Below are 7,158 nucleotides of genomic sequence, written 5' to 3' on the forward strand. Positions count from 1 at the left end.
ACAAAGCACTACAGATCCTCATAGACACGATTCACAAAGGGTGGCCGACTGACAAAAGAGACGCTGACGGTGACATCAGACCATACTTCGCGTTCCAGGATGAACTGAGTAGTCAGGATGGACTTGTGTTTAGAGGTGAACGTGTTGTTGTTCCGACTACCATGAGGCAGGAGATCATAGTTAGACTACATTCAACACACCTAGGGATAGAAGGTTGTCTAAGGAGAGCCAGAGAGTGTGTGTATTGGCCAGGCATGAACGAACAGATTAAGACTCATGTGACTAAGTGCGACATCTGCAGGTCAGTTGACTACAGACAACAGAAAGAGACTTTAGTCCCACATGAGATCCCGACTAGACCATGGGCTAAGGTAGGCTCAGATCTGTTCATGTTTGACAACAAGGACTACCTTATCACAGTGGACTACTATTCAAACTTCTGGGAAATTGACTATCTCCCGGACACCAAGTCCACCACAGTGATTAGAAAGTTGAAGGCTCACTTTGCCAGACAGGGCATCCCGGACATTGTTGTTTCAGATAATGGACCACAGTATATGTCCAGTGAGTTTATGAGATTTAGTCGACTGTGGGATTTCCAGCACAAAACATCTTCACCAGGTTACCCTCAGAGTAACGGGAAGGCTGAATCAGCTGTGAAGACGGCAAAGAGGCTGCTGTTAAAGGCAAAGATGGCGGGACAGGACCCGTATCTTGCGACACTGGACCATCGCAACACACCATCACAAGGCCTGGAGACCAGCCCAGCTCAGAGGCTGCTCAGCAGGAGGACACAGACGCTTTTGCCGACCAGGACGAGCCTGCTGAGGCCAAAAGTCATTCCAGCCCGGCGGGAGCTGGAGATGAAACAGAAACGCCAAAAGGTGTGCTATGACCGATCAGCCCGAGACATGGACTCCTTGAAGATAGGGGACAGTGTCAGAGTTCAGCCTTTTGACCGCCATTCCACTTGGAGCAAGGGAGTGGTGGTTGGGACTGTTGACCCGAGGTCTTATGAGGTTCGGTTGGACTCTGGAAGTGTCCTGAGGAGGAATCGGAGGCACCTGAGACACGCCGGCGTGATAAAACACGAAAAGGCCATGACGGACATGGAGGCACTGAGCAGCTCAATGACGGCTCAGTCGGAAGCTCGTGAGCACCAGATCAGGACTGACGAGGTTTCAGGGGGTGTCACAACAAGGTCAGGCCGTACAGTGGTTCTGCCATGTCGGTACAGGGACTATGTTACCTACTGAGGACATAACAACCTTTATTGTTTGAGGGGAAGGGTTGTGTATTCTGTGAAAGTTGGGTTCCCTACAGCTTGCAGAATTGTAAATGTTTAAATAGGGAAATTCTTTTATGTTCTTTGGTGTTTCATATTGTTTTCTCCCTGAGTAGGAAAAAAGGACTTTTGTTTGTGTCCAAATGAAAAGAAAGAACAAAAAGAGAAGGGATGTAGTAATGTGAATTACTGTTTATGTTTGGTTCCACATAGGATTGTGTTACAGCACGGACGGTTTAGTGTGACACACAAGAGAGCTGAAGCGGGATGTTTTGGCTGTATGTTGAGATTGCACGTGGTGTAAGACCAATCTGAGTCGCATGACTTACTAATAAATCTTACTACCCCGTTGGGTAGGAAATAGATATTCTGGAGTTGTCGTGAATGAGACCAGAATATAACATTCCGTGCGGAGGCACTAAAATGTATGGCCCCTAAAAGATCTGGGTTTCCCTTCATTTTCTGTTATTTCTTTTAGTTAAAAAAAGTGCTTCGAAGCTCTATTTTGTATGTTCACCATCGTTTGTCTTTTCTTTATTTTCCCCTTTTATATTCTCAGGGTTTTGTGATACTACTACTTATATATTAATTGTTGCATTGTTTGTACATTTCTAAAAAAAAAAGAAAAAAAAAAAAAGCCGGAGTTCTAGAACGCATTGCGTCAAACTGTCACTCACGTCTTTGCCCCTTCCTATACATACTCTCTTTCTCTGCATTTACCCATTATTTCCACGCCTCTTCAATGACATTCACGACTGATACATATATGCCAAAAATGGATGATCTGGACTACAGTGAGTATATCCGTCTCAAGAAATAGCTATTAAACGCCATAGGCAGAAACCCACGGGATACCCCACCATCTAGCTAGGTACACACATAGTAACGGGACGCTTTATTTCGCTATGTCGGAAACATGCGTGTGACTAATTAAACGACGCTCCTCAAAGCACAATGACAACTTGACTAAAGGTAACCATGCGCCTAGGCACACCCATTCTCGGCTCTATACAATTTGTGGAGCAACGAGCTATTAGACTGGACCTTTTAACTGTATATTATTGTTTTCTGTTTCGGCTGTCCAACAACGGACTGAACTGTCCCGTTGACAGCGAAATTGTTGTGCTAATTAGACAACTGTGCGAAGCGGAGTTACTGGCTTAACAGGATAACTTTGTGAGTAACTTGATGACGTGAGGCGTAACTTTGCGATTAACCCGTACTACAAAAGGTGGTTAGGTTTTAGTCGAGGCATGCTGCTATGGCAGTTTACGCTGCGTCTCAAACCTGCTCCGAGTAGTTTATGTTCTCGGTTAAGTCGAGGTTTCTGCGTAAGCCAGCCCTGTATGAGCACCGCCCCTCCAAGAACAATTTCTCCGAAGACAATGCCAGCGTGCTTGGATGATCCTGTAGCGCGCGAATCGTGAGGGACTCTCTCTGTCAATATGTATGAAACGGAGCAATGACATATAATATGCATACAATGTATCAATGAATAACTGTTAGAGAGTATTCTGAAAACCCAATGGGTGTGCATTGTTCCCTGTTGTCCACTGATCAAAGCACACTGCACTAGATGTGCTTGTCTTGTCTAGTTTTAAAGTTATTAACCTATTCATGTATTGTCCCGTTGCATTTATATGGATACATACGAACATTCAAAAATTAATTACAATTCGTACGTAAAGCAATCTGGGAAACAAAGGGGTGTGCAACAGTCGCCATGAGGCCAAAATGCTAAACCACCATGTCATTACAGCATTATTAGCTATTAACACAATTTGGCACAAATCACGAAATGGTTTGAAGCGCAAAAATAATCGATGTGCATCGTTGTCTGTGTACTGGACACAATTCTCTCATTAAAAACGCCCCACTCTACTTCCGTTAAACGTTATTAAAGCCATAAAACTGAATATCGAATATGAGGCTAACTTAACCACGGTGACAGGTTCATAATCGTTTTCCCACTACACATATGCTTCTGTTTTGTCCTGTTGTAAATCATTTGTTTGTTAAACAATGGCTCACCTTCTATAAGTGTAATATTAACAGACACATTTTCGTATTAGCTGCAAAACAAAGAAACACTGGCCAGACACAACAAATCTTTCATAATGAGTAGAAATATAAATACATAGCCCTGCCACTTGACATGATGTTTTTATATCTCATCTTGACTTGCTGCCATGTATGCTTTCCACTACTATTGTATTTGAAACCGGATCAGTTAAGTTATTGTTAACATTAGGTTTACATTATGACCAACATCACAGTAATGGAAGTTTAGGGAGCATCACATTACTTAACAGCAAATAATAGCTGGGTGACTTCTGAACTGTGTCGCTTCTGTGAGCCTTTGTAGTTATTATCAGTATTTACATTTTTTTCACACAACACTTCATAGTCTAATACTTGGTCGTGAGATATTTTAGACCACGTTTTATGAGCATGAAAACGTACTTATGCATTTACTCGGTCGGCAATACCTTGCCAACAAGCCTGCCTGCTTTTCTTGGCTGCAGTGGTATTGGACTTTCTTTGCAGCGTTGATTTAAACTCCTCATATCCCTGTATAATTATCATGCAGTCTTCCTCCGTGAAATATAGAGATCGCGCCATGAGTCAAACGGCGACTTACGCTGCCGAACGTGCTCCATTTATGTGAACGCGCACAAACTCCAGTTCAGTTAACGCCGATGGAACAAATCAACTTCTTAACTGGCGTCGTAGTACTGATTAGCACCAATTCAGACATCCCGATGAACAAATATGAAGTTCATTTAAACTGTGGTACCTTAAATCCGTCAAGTTACCCCGATAAGCCAGTAACCCTGATTCGTAGTACAGGCCACTGATCACAAACACTCGGTGTAAACGTATTGTTTAACCGGCGCTGTTGCATTACCAGGGTGAGAGGTTGACTTGCTGGTTAGCTATAAAAACAGACGTTAGTGCAGCTCCACGTTAATGGTGCGGTCATCATGGCTTATAAATGCTTATTATCGTTCATCATTGTTTGTGTCAGTAACGATAACATAGACAGGGGTAGGCACCAGGAAAACATCATTGGCTCTTGCATCGATTACTTTTCCCGTAACACCCTTTAGATTGTTTCCCTGAAGGGCAGCAAACCGACAATTTCGGTGTGATTGAGCTGATCACGTGTGCATGGGGAGGGAATGCGGACCACATGACCTTCCCGGCGAGCTCAGCACATCCAGCATCGCTTCGCAAATACAATCAAAATGTTTTATCTTTATTCACACTTTTTATCTTTATTCATTATCTCTACGATCTCACTGCTGGACGAATGCCTGGCATTCAGAGCATTCTTTATTAGCCATTTGCCTTTGGATGCAGTTTATTTGCATGCCCCAAAGCTTCCAGGCATCAGTAATTGCTTCCCACGTTACTCCGGTCCTGGGGTCTTCTGTAACTGCCCTTTGGGATTACATATATTCAGCATATGCTTTTGTCCGAAGTGATGAGAGTTTGGGGTCAGAGCACTTGGGTCTAAGGGACTTGCTCAAGGGCTTAACAATGTTACGATTACTCTGCCATGGGAGTTGAACCAACAACCAAACTGGCAGAGATGGCCAACTTGCTGAGCTCCACACCCGCTGACGATCTCCTTTTCCTGTCTGCTGCAGTCTCCATGGACCTGAGTCCAGAGAAGCACTCTGAACTTGAGGACATCCGGCTGAGGAAAGGAGCCCTTCTGCTGGAGATCCAGAGGCTGCGGGAGGCGCTGAGAGAGGCCCTCATGGAAGTGGAGGGCCTTGAATCCAGCACCAAACGCAGCCAAATCTTAGAAAAGAATAGGCATGTCGCCATGGGAAGAAAGAAATTCAACATGGACCCTAAGAAGGGTATCCTGTTCATGGTACAAAACAATCTTCTCCGGCACACGTCTGAGGACATCGCCCAGCTCCTATACAAGGGAGAGGGGCTGAACAAAACAGCCATTGGGGATTACCTGGGTGAGAGAGACGACTTTAATATCCAAGTCCTCCAAACATTTCTTGGGCTTCATGAATTCGCAGGGTTCAACCTGGTACAGGCTCTCAAGCAGTTCCTCTGGAGTTTCCGTCTGCCAGGAGAAGCACAAAAGATTGACAGGATGATGGAGGCCTTTGCGCAGAGGTACTGTCAATGTAATCCTGGAGTCTTCCAAAACATTGACACCTGCTATGTACTTTCATTTTCCATAATCATGCTAAACACTAGCCTTCATAATCCAAATGTGTGAGACAAGCCCAGTGTGGACAGGTTCATCTCCATGAATCGAGGAATCAATGATAGAGGCAACCTGCCAGATGATCTCCTCCGAAATCTTTATAAGAGCATAAAGAATGAGCCATTCAAGATTCCTGAAGACAATGGGAACAATGCCTTCTTCAACCCTGACAGAGAGGGTTGGCTCTTCAAACTGGGAGGAGGACGGGTTAAAACATGGAAAAGGCGGTGGTTCATCCTGATGGACAACTGCCTTTACTACTTTAAACATACTACGGATAAGAAACCCAGGGTGATCATTCCGCTGGAGAATCTGAGCATCCGTGAGGTGAATGATCTCAGGAAGCCTAACTGCTTTGAACTGTACATCCCTAACAACAGCAGACAGCTGATGAAAGCCTGCAAAACGGAGGCGGACGGCCGCCTGGTAGAAGGAAATCATGTGGTGTACCACATCTCGGTGCCAAACCCTGAGGAGAAGGACAAGTGGATACAGAGCATCACTGCTGCTGTGAGCGCTGACCCTTTTTATGAGATGCTGGCAGCAAGAAAAACACGGATCTCTTAAAACAGGGGTGTCAGACTCATTTTCACCCCGGGCCACATCAGCATCATAGTTGTCACCTTATTCGGCCCTCAGGAAACCACCATGTCCCCCCACAGACGTCCCGATGTCATGTACTTGGTGCCAGAATTATAGAACACACAGGACTATTTGTGCCAGATTCCAGAGGAAGAAGTCAACCACTGTGAAAATGCTGCATTCACCGACGTGACATTGCTTGTGATGATGATGTCTTCACGTTGTGCACCTCTGTCATGGCAGAGAATGGTCTTGATGTTCCTCTGGATGCTTATAAGGCAATTGACCTCTACCTGCGCCTACGAGAAGAATGATCAGTTCTTCTAGACATTGAACGATAAAGACTGTGTGAATATGCTTGGATGTGCTATTGCAGAAAGTATTTATTTCAGAACAAGGAACTTTGCACAAAACGACTGACTATTTGACTATGATCGCCCACTCAAACATTTGGGCCCAGAATTGTTGTTGCAGACATTCTTTGCCTTTATAGTGTGGTCTCACAAAGTAATGTTTAACCTTAAGGTAGCCTGACCGAATTCCAGGTTTTGTTTTGATGCGACTTATTGTTCACTACAGATTTTATCATCGAAATGCCCTGTCCTTTTTTTGTATAAATGTGAAATTAAATGTTATTTGCAGTGTATTCCTGATCTTTATGTCAGAGTACCTTTTTTTCTGAGAATCCACACTGCTGTAAATTTGCATCAACATGATTGGGATTGGGATGGAAAAATTATTTTCCATCTTAACCCATATTCTAAGCATATTGATTTCTGTTGTAAATTTTACTTTTACAGCAGTATGATTTAAGACACTAACAGCAATTCATTTTTCAACCAGTAATTGTTAATGTGATAGGAATTGCATTCAACAGCAAATGCGTTCAGCTTAACCAAATGTATAAATCTTACATATTCTGATGATTCGACATTCCCCCGACGTCTGTGTGATGTATTTCAGCAACAACACGCAGTTAATGAGATCACTATGCGGAATTTAGCCGACTGTTATTTTACTGATTAGGATATATCACCCAAGATTGGGGTAT

General features: G+C 43.8%; 1 pseudogene; it reads left to right on the plus strand.

Moving 5' to 3' along the window:
- Positions 1–2,027: 2,027 nt before the first annotated feature.
- LOC125726482 (cytohesin-2-like) lies at positions 2,028–6,092 on the plus strand (annotated as a pseudogene).
- The last annotated feature ends 1,066 nt before the right edge of the window (positions 6,093–7,158 follow it).

Source organism: Brienomyrus brachyistius, unplaced genomic scaffold (genome assembly GCF_023856365.1).
Source record: "Brienomyrus brachyistius isolate T26 unplaced genomic scaffold, BBRACH_0.4 scaffold73, whole genome shotgun sequence".
Taxonomy (NCBI): Eukaryota; Metazoa; Chordata; class Actinopteri; order Osteoglossiformes; family Mormyridae; genus Brienomyrus; species Brienomyrus brachyistius.